The following is a 10,851-nucleotide window of genomic DNA, read 5'->3' on the forward strand; positions in this document are numbered from 1 at the left end:
AACATTATTGGGAAACAAACAAAAATACCCGTGATTGGGAATTCTAATTTCATCTCCATTTTGATGTTGCAGTTACTCTATTGGTATCTTATAGAAAAAAACCCCAGAAATATGGGTACAGGCATTCTTGATGCATGAATGCTGTGTCTGAACAAAGCCTTTGCAAGGTAGAAAAGCCATGTTGGTAGATGACAATTTTGGGGCTTGTATTAAATTCCGATACCTCAGGGCAAAATCCATTTGTAACTTGTTTGCAGACGTATACATTCAGCTCACCATACTCAAGGATCATAAATAGGCACTGATAGTCAGGTATAATGCTGTAAATCACTTTTAAAGTTAGCATTTTCTGTTACCGTTACCTGTAGATATAAGATTTGAGTCCATTATCAGTGTTGATAAGAAAATTCTAGTGTCAAGATTGCTGATGAATATGAGCATTGTTTTTTCTATGTACTGATGATGTTATGCAGGATATTCCTTTTGATGAGAGTGGGGAAGAGATCCGGTGACAAGACAGTGCTGAGAAACCAGGCCCATCAAAGCTATAGCATCTCGTTCTGTACAATTTTTACAGAACAAATCACAAGATGTATCAAATATCCCCCAAAAGAAATTCTGTGCAGATGAATATTTACATATATTCACTGCAAACATACCACAGTCACAGAATATTTTGAGATGACTGAACTTTGCTTTGCAATCAAGTTTCAGTCAGAAGAAGACAATATCATTGCTCTGATCTTTCATAATTTTTCCCTAGTGTTTCTATGGTGTTTTTGTACAGCATTGCTTCATCATAATTACTTCATTCCAACTGCTAACTAGTACCTTTTTTAAATTTTGAATTTTATCTAACTATTGGGATTTACCCAATTTACTATTTACCCAATTGTCTCAAATCTCTCAGACTTCCCTAGAGCTTCATGGGTGCCTTATTATTTATATTTTAAAAGTCCTGTAATATTTGTTGTGACCCTTCCTTTCATGGTGCTGTTCCTACATGATGAAGCAAATTGGAAATGCTACGAGTGAATTAGTGAGAAACAAATCCCCCAAAAAAGATTACTTAGTGTTCATAAATGACTTCATAACCAAAATGAATAAATCATCCCTGCTTCAAGTAAATCCCCATTTCTAAAAAAGAATTGTGTTGATGGTGAGACAGCTTGTAAGTTGCTAAGCAACAGAATTACAGCTAACTGAAGGCAGAAAACAAAGTAGCTGCAGTGGCTAGATCACTGAAACAAAAGCAGATTGTGGTTGAAGTACACTACAAATCAGAAGAACTGACAAAGAACCAGAGATAAATAACTGACAAATTGTTATAATGGGTATAGACGAGTGGATATTACCAATAAAAAGTATTGAAAAAGAAGAAAACAGAGGAGAGGGAAATAGCACGTTCATGGGAAAAAAAAACAATAAAACATTCAAGAGGAATTGGAAATTCCTTGATGGCTGATAATATCTGAGACAGTTGCAGGTAATATGAGAGAAGTTCAATACTCTTAAGTCTCCGAGACAATGTGAATTTTTTCAATAAGACAGAAGCACCAGAAACCAAAATTGTGAATTAACCTCCATCCTCACAGCAGCCTAGCAACCCAAGAAAACAAGAAGCATTTCAAAACAAAACAGAACGTTCTGGAGAAAGTCAGCATGTCTGGCAGCATTTGGGGAGAGAAAACAGTTAACATTTTGAGTCCAGTGATCCTTCTTCAGAACTGACTGTAGCAAGGAAAGAGTGGTAAATATATTGAAAACAGGGTGGGGTGGATAGAGGGTGAGAAAGAGTGAGCAGGTAAGTGGATATACAACCCAGAGAGAGAGAAAGACAGCTAGGCCGTCATAAGGTTGGATAATAGTAAGCCAGGTAGAAAGAAAATCTGATATTGTATGGGAAAATGGGTTGGAAGCATGACAAGGCCTAGGGTGAAGTTGGGGGTGGGGGGTGTTGAGGGGGGGGGGGGGTGGGGGAGGTGCGGTAAAGATATGGAAGGAGGTATTCAGGTTCTAAAATTATTGAACTCGATATTGAGTCCAGAGGGCTTTGGGCTTCCAAAGTAGAAACTGAGGTGCTGTTCTTTCCTGGAGCAGTGTGCAAACCTGAGACAGAGATGTTGGCTTGGGAATGCAGTGTGTTGAAGTGTCAGGCAACTGAAAGCTGGTGGCCATTTAGTAGACAGAAAATAAGTGTTCTACAAAGCAGTCACCCAGTCTGCATAGCAGATCGACGCTGAAGGTAAAGGCTATCCACTAAAGAACATTCTACTGATGAATTTTGATGATAGGTCTATATTCCAAGCACCAAACCAATCCTCTCCCCAGTCTTTCTTCCTTTAAAGAGATATAGTAAAAATTTACAATATTAACTGATTGGTTCCCTCCACAGAAGCTGAGTTACTGGCTGAGTGCTGAGCATAGTGAAAGCTGCTTCCACTATGATGCAGCTGATGCTGCAGAAATTACACCTGTGACAATGATGCTCCTTTAACAAGGTTATGCTGCCCTTTGCTTTTCTTTCAGAGAGGTCGTAAAAACAGCAATTCCAAAAAGTCTGAGTTTAACTGAGTTTGTACAATGAAAGGGGAGTGGCCAGTTCTCCCAACTCAGCTTTTGTCTGGTTTGGTTTGGTTTTAGTAGTCTAGCTGTTTACTGAAAACAGGCAGTTAGTTGTGAAGCTGCTAGACCCAAAGAAGCAGGCCCATGCTGATCCTTCCTATCTTTGATATTTCTCCTATAATATCCTGTGTTTCATTTTACCTTTTTTGTCAAGAGGTGTTTATGGGGATTGTTGCACGTATTTGGAAAAGCATCATTAAGTTGGGGTGATCTGTTGGGCTTTCAGATAGGTTAAGTTATTCCATATTCTGTTCTTCTTTATGTTTCATTTGATAATCTTGCAAATAAATTCTGTTTTGTTTAAACTGTGCGTTGGCCAGCTGCATCACTCCTGGAATATCCACATTACACCTGCTTAAAACAACTGGCAAAGTTAGGGTCTGGGGTACTTTCTTGAAATGTTGTGAGGGGGTCTGGCCTGATCCATAACAGTACCCATGTTTGACAAATGAACTCTATGCAAGTCCAAAGACCTAGAGCAGACATCCACAATGACTAAGAACTTAAGCTCATAAAACAGCTAGCAGAGTCAACATGTAACCAAGTCCAGGACTTACCTAGCCATTCTGACAGGAGCTGCTGGTCCCTCTTTGAGTCTCCAGCAGAGTGGTGGGAAACAGGCAAAGGGAACATCAAGAGGCACTTTATCTTCAAAGGTGTTCAGAAGGCAATAGAGAGGTGGGCAAAACTGTCCAAACTCTAGAAAAGCATGCAGAACCTACTCTTGCTACAGACAATGGTGGTCAATATCATGAAGGATCTCCAGGAGGTGAAGACCCAACAAGCCTCGCACTTTGTATCCGAGGCCTCGAAGATAATGTTTTGGTCCAGGTTCCACACTGTGGAGCAAGATGAGACATGCTTGCAGTTCATCTTCCAGAAAGTGCACAAGGAGAACTCTGTGCTCAGCAGTCTAAAGGAAGAAGATGTCATTTCAGTCTTACACACTGAGGAACAGCAAATTGTGTTTGGTCAGACTTTATGACATGAAACTCACAGACAGAACAACCTTCCAGTCATTCCTGCCATCTATCACAAAGGTCTTAGACAACAGCACGTGGGAGAGGCTGGACCAGCTATTATCTCTGGATGAAGTGAACAAGGCTCTCAAGTCCTCAGAAAATAATAAAACTCCTGGAGGCGATGGCTTACCAGCTGAGTTGTATTCAGCTCTTGGGATTTGATTGGCCAGCAAGTGTATGACAATATGTTTCTGGTAAGTACCATGTATGAATTGATGAGGAAAGGTAACATTTCCTTTATCTTCAAGTGGACAGAGGAGAGGAGGAAAGTAGAAATTGGCAGCCAGTATCATTGCTGAATACAAACTACAGACTACAAAATTCTGTCTAAGGTCATCACCAACCGGGTCAGGTCCACTCTGGGATCGGTGATCCACCCCAACAAATCTGTGCTGTGCTCCTCAGGGATATGATTGCCTATAAGCAGGGCAGGGGCTGATGCATTGCTCATCAGTCCAGACCAGACCTGCCTTAGGCAGGTTACCATCCACATACATGTGAGGAAAGTGAGGACTGCAGATGCTGGAGATCAGAATCGAAAAATGTGGTGCTGGAAAAGCACAGCAGGTCAGGCAACATTCAAGGAGCAGGAGAGTTGATGGAGACTCTCCTGATGGAGAGCTTATGCTTAAAACATAGACTCTTGTGCTCCACAGATGCTGCCTGACCTGCTGTGCTTTTCCAGCACCATACTTTTCAACATACATGTGGGACATGTTCTCCAAAATGGGCTTTGGGGGGAAATTCTGCCATGGATCCAACTGCTCTATGCCAACATCGTTAGTGTAGTCTTAGTCAATGGGTGGTAATCAGAAAGCTTCCTGATCAGATCCAAAGTCAGGCAGGGCTGCCCGCGCTCTCCTGCCTTGTTTAAGTGTTGTATAAAGCTCTTTGCTGAGTTTATCAGGAAGGATGTGACCCTGAGAGGAGTGACTATTCCAAGCAGCAGAGACCAGCAGGTCAAATTGCCCCTGTACCTGAATAGCATCGCCATTTTCTGCTCGGATCCATTGACAGTGTGCAGACTGGTGAGCATCGGGAACCAACATAAATCAAGGCCATGTTCTTTCGGAACCTGGCTTACCAATCCTTCATTCCCTTCACCATCAGGACAGATTTCCTGAAGGTGCTGGGAATATGATTCGGAGGGGTCAGGGTGTGCACAAACTCTTGGGAGGACCATATTGCTAAGGTACTGCAGAAACTGGTTTTTTGGGAGCTCTGCTCTTTCTCCATTGCGGGTAAAAACCGGGTCACTGGATGTGAGACACTCTGTCTGTTGTTGTATGTGACATAGGCCTGGCCCATTCCCCGAAACTGCGCTGTTAAAGTTACCCGAGCCATCTTCTGTTTCATCTGGAAGCCTACGATGGATCAGGTCTGCAGGAACTTCATGCACAAAGCTCTGGATGGCAGGGAAGACCATACCCAATGTTGTCCTCATCCTGATGGCCACCTTTGTCTGTGGCTGCATCAAGCTGTGCATTGACCCTAGGTATGCAAACACCAAGTGTCACTACATACTGAGTTTCTACCTGTCCCCGCTGTTGCGAAGGATGAGACTGGCCTCACTGCTGCAGAATGCTCCCAAATAATTAGACTTGTCAAGAAATTTGCAAAGAAAAACATCTTTGATCACCAGTCCATCAGGAAGTGATCAGCACACTGCATCCTTGAGACCCTGAGGGAAAGAGAGAGGGTGGATCGTGTTGCGTGGTTCCCTAAGCAGACTGTCAAAGACATTCGGCAGAATGCCTCACTATCAGAACTTTCTAACAATCATCAAGACATCGCTGAGCTGGTGATGAGAATGGCACCACCTATGAGATCCTTCATGCATGCCTGTTTGGTCTGCGCCACAGTATGCTTGCCTCAAAGTGGCTCCAGGGGGTGTTGAGAGTGTCATACGTCTCCTTCTGGAATGTGCCTTTGCAAAGGAAGCTTTGAGGAAGGTGCAGTGGTTTGTGTCAAGGTTTGTCTTGAACAGCACCGAGATGCAGGGTTCTGTGCTCTATGGTCTAATCCCCAAGTTGTACACTCCAACAGACATCAACTGCACTTGGAGGACCATCAACTCGGTGAAAGACGCTCTTTGGTCTGGCTGAAACTTGTTGGTCTTTTGGAACAACGAGTTGACCCCGACTGAATGTTGCAAACTGGCACATTCCAAGGTCCAGGACTATGTGCTGAGGGATGCACTAAAGCTTGGGGCAGCTGCTGCCAAGGTGCAGTGGGAAAAGACCACTGTCTGAGGTCTTGCTGAAAGTAAATGGGGGGGTCTGTTCATTTATCAGACCCTCCTAATGCCTCAAATAAATGAAAATATTAGTTTTGCATGTGCAAAGGGATGTCTTATTTTTTGCATAGAGTCTCATTTACTTGATATGCAACTGTACAGAACCGAACTGCTTTTGTGACAATGTATACATACAAAGAGACTTTTTTAGGAGTAAAGTATATTTTTGAAATAAAAAAAGAAGGGGCTGGCAGTAATTTTTGTCCTTGCTGGCATCCTGGCCAGTGCCACTGCATCCATTCCTGGCCACCAGACATAGCTTCATGAGAACATCTTCATTTTGGATGCCCCTGGAATGACTCTGGTAGAGTTCAGCCAGGATCTGGCAGCAAGTTTTGCTCAGGACAATCAGTCTTACTCCTCATAATAATATGCCATCCCCTACAGTGATCTAGTCTCGCTGGGTCTAAAAAGGTTTCAATTCTAGTTATGACAGCTCTTTTACTTCCCCCGTCACCACCAACTGTTTTAGTTTTGCCAGGATGAGATCTTTTTGTGTTGACAGTTGGATATTGTCAGCGTTGACTGGAAGGGTGTCCACAAAGTTTAAAACCAAAACAGACTGTTTCAGAAGAGGCACCAACAGTGGTGTATCTGCCAATGGGAGATGGCTCGAGGGATCTGCCTTTGCCACTTGGCCTCCTGAATGCTGTTCTGACTTGTAATCATATGCACTGAGAGTAAGGGCCCACTGCTGAATTTGACCAGAAGCTATGGACAGCATGGCCCTGTCTTCTGTACGTAGCCCTAGCAGGGGTTTTTGGTCTGTTACTGTTACAAATTTACATCCATAAAGATATTGATGGAACTTTTTCACACCAATTACGATCGCCAAACCTCTCTTCTCTATCTGGGCATATTTGTGTTTGGCATAAGCCAACGTCCAGGAAGCGTACACTATTGGGCATTCCTTTCCGCTGGGCCTCTGGTTAGCCAACATCACCCCGATACCATATGGGGAGGCGTCACATAGCAGCATTACTGTTCACTTCTGATCATAGTGAGTGAGCACCCTAGATGACGATAGCTACTTTTTCACTTTCCTGGAGGCTACCTCTTTGCTACGTGACCATTTTCAAGGCTAACCCTTTTTCAATAGCAAGTGTAAGGTTGCCAAGATGGAGGTGAGGTTACGTATGAACTTTCTGTAATAATTCACCAGCCCAAGGAAAGACCTAAGTTCCAATAAACACATGGGAGCCGGGGCACCTTTGGTTGTTCTCACTTTATCTTCAAAGAGGTGTGACCCAGTCTTGTTGACTCAGGCCCAAGTAGGCCGCTTAGGTTGTCTGGAACACACACTTTTTCCTTCTAAGGCATGCGCTTCCCTGGAGAAACTTCTAAGGACTGAGTTCAAGTTCTCTAAACGCTCCTTATTGGTCTTCCCTGTTATTAATATGTCATCTGGATAAATGACAATCTGGGGTAGACCTTGTAAAATGTTCTCCATCATCCACTGGAAAAGGGCACAGGCTAATGATACCCCAAAAGGCAGTCTTGTACATTGGCACAAACCCTTACGGGTATTAATTGTGGCATACTACTTGGACTCCTCATTTAGTCACAAATCCAAGTATGCCTGGCTCATGTACAGCTTCATGAATGAACCCCCCCCCCCACGTCCATTAAGGAAAGGATTTACCATTTACTTAAAATCCCCACAAAGGCAAACCAACCTGTCAGGCTACACAATCGGTATGACCAGTGTTGCCCACTCTGCAAAATGCACGGGATTGATGCTTCCTTCACTTTCCAGCCTCCTGATATCTGCCTCCACTTTTGCATGTAAGGTAAATGGCACTGGGCAGCCCTTGAAGAACTGTGGAATTGCTTCCTGGTCAACATGTAAGGTGGTCTTGGCACCTTTGATAGTCCCTAGACTAGGGATGGGGAACCTGAGTACTTTTGGGGTACTAGTTGTGATCTTCTGTCTATTTGTCTGGAAATATTAAATCCACATTTTTAAAATCTGAGTACCATTTTTAGAATTTTTACTGGTAACCCAGTCATGTCAAAAACTAAGAACATTAAAGGAAGAGAACAGAGTATTCAATGAAGAATGGGAATTTCAGTATTAGATGGTTGCTGTGAAAGTAAAATGACATGTTTGCTCTGCAGCACTATAATTGCAACAGCGAAGAAATACAATGCAAATCAGCATTATGCAACTCATAAGGATCACAAATATGCTAAACTGGAAGGAGAACCCTGAAAATCTGTACTTAAGAAAATGAAAGATCAAAAGCAGCAGCAGCAGCCAGTATTTAAAACAATGTCTGGAGTAGGGACTGACCTCACTGTAGCAACTTATAAGCTTGCATACATACTTGGAAGGAGAGGTAAACCATTTACTAATGTGGAAGTCATAAAAGAATGCATTGTTGAAGTTGTTGGATGTTTAGATTCAGATAAGGTTAATAAGTACAAACAACAACCTCTTTCAAGAAGGACTATTACTGATCAGCAACATGAATTAGCCCTCAATGTAACAGAACAATATCATACAATATGCCAAAGTGAAGACATTTATTATTCGATTGCCTTGGATGAATCCACTGACATTACTAATTCAGCGCAGGTGTTATTTTTTATTTGTGCTGTAACTGCAGATTTTCATTTCCATGAGGAATTACTGGCTTTGGGTACCCTTATGGTGAGGACACATGGAATTGATATACAGAATAAAAGAATCTCTACAGAGTGGAAACAGGCCATTTGGTCAACAAGTCTATACTGACCCTCTGAAGACTAGCCCACCTCGACCTCTTCCCCTATCTTTAACTCTACATTTCCCCTGACTAAAGTGCCTAACCTACACATCCCTGAACACTATGGGCAATTTAGCATGGCCAATTCACCTAACCTTCACCATCTTCACTATCTTCAAAGAAGAATGCCATGAAGTGAAACTGGATTAAAGTAATTTAGTAAGTGTATGTAGGGATGGTGCACTTTCCATGAGAGGAAAATGTGAAGAATTCATTGCATTACTGCAAAAAGAATTGCCAGATCCAGATACTTTGATTTCCTTTCATTGTCTTTTGCATCAACAGAATCTCTGTGCCAAATCTACTCTTTTAAGTAACACATTAAAGAAAGTTTTAGTACAGTAAACTACATTTGAGCAAATGTGTCATGGCATTGCCAGTTTCACAACATGCTTCAGCTTGATGGTGAAACATTCAATGTGGATTTGCCATATCATTCCCAAGTGCGCTGGTTGTCACAAGGACAAATACGTGTAAAACGTTTATCTTTGCGAAAACAAATCACAACATTTTTTGAGAAATTGAATGAACCACATGAATTGTCAAAAGACCATTTCTGCAGAAATGCTGCATTTTCGTGTGATATAATGTCAAAGCAAATGATTTGTTTTTTTTGCAAGATGAAGCTAAATCTATAAAGGATACATGGCTAAAGATTCAGGCATTTCGGAAAAAGCTGACCTTTTTCTAAACTCTCCTTACTGATCAAAACTTTCAATACAAACAAATCATTAAGGAAGTGTGACATGAAGCTGTTCTAGACTCCTTGATGAATACAATGAAATGTGTGAAAAACATGATCTCACACTGAAACTAGCTTTTCAACCACACCTGGTTTATGATGACTTTCAGATAGAATTTATTGAGTTCTCATAAGATAATATTCTGACGTCTCTATTTGATGCTAAGAAGAATCCCACTGAAATATGAAAAAATGCTGTTGAATACCCACATCTATACCAACATGCTCATCAAATGCTGTCTTGTTTTGGCATTATCGAATGTTGTGAGTCAATATTTCATATGTGACACAAATTAAAATGCACTTGAGATCTCAGATGATGGATATTCACCTGAGACCAATTAAAATTAAGGTCAACGATGTTGGAACCAAATCTCTGATTCCTATTTCACAATAAGCAATCACAAAAAAGTCATTAAATGGCTTGTTGTCTAACTTTTTCACTTATTATTAGCTCTATTGTCAACTTTGCAAAACAAATAAAAGTGTCTGCTGAATTTTAATTTTGTTTAAAGTCCTCATATAATAGCAGGCTTTAATTAAAATTAGTAAATATGTTAATTTACTAATGCTAAATGTGGCCTAATAGGATCTCAGTAAACTAAAACATGGCCTTCCAATGTAAAAAGGATCCCCACTCCTATCCTAGAACTTCCTGAAAATCTTGCAGGTATTTCATTAGGACTCCACTTAGGCCACCATTTTCTAATCAAAATCTGTTGAGGTGAATCAAGGTGAATCTTTCTCAACCAATTCCACTCCATCAAGCTTGGATCCAAGCCTTTTACTACAACCAGTGGTAAATGCACCAACTGCTTTTCATAGGAGACCAGAAACCTTAATCTGTAATGGTTACCTGGTATACGTTCTCAGTCTGGATGAGGCCTTGCATAAATTTAAGCATTGGAGTTCAGAGAAAGTCTTGTTAAAGACTGGTTCTGCAATTATCGATAGAGTTGCACCAGTATCGACCTCCATTAGAACCATGTGACCATTTAACCAGACATTTATTTTGATTGGCTCTGTATTGGATGTTGCTGAGCAATTTAATGTTCCAAACCACGTGTAGGTGGGCTTTTCAGGCTGTGTGCTCTCTTGAATACTGGTCCATGAGTTCGTTTACTCAAGTAAGGCCTTGTAAAACTCCTTTATTGTCTCGTGTCCACACACCAGCAGCACCTACAATGGCTTGCTAACTCAGATCCTGAAGAACCGTTTAGCTATTTGGCTGAGGTTTGGCTTTGTTTTGGGGTTTGTAATGGGCTGACCTAGGGTCATTCTGCTCAGGAAGTGTCCTGTGTGAGGCTATACAATTGCCTACACTCAAGTGATGTTCCCCGAGCTCAGTTAGACAGGTGAGGGTTTCCACTTCCTGTGGGATAGCCTGTAGCTCTCATG

This window comes from Chiloscyllium punctatum, chromosome 37 (genome assembly GCF_047496795.1).
Source record: "Chiloscyllium punctatum isolate Juve2018m chromosome 37, sChiPun1.3, whole genome shotgun sequence".
Classification (NCBI taxonomy): Eukaryota; Metazoa; Chordata; class Chondrichthyes; order Orectolobiformes; family Hemiscylliidae; genus Chiloscyllium; species Chiloscyllium punctatum.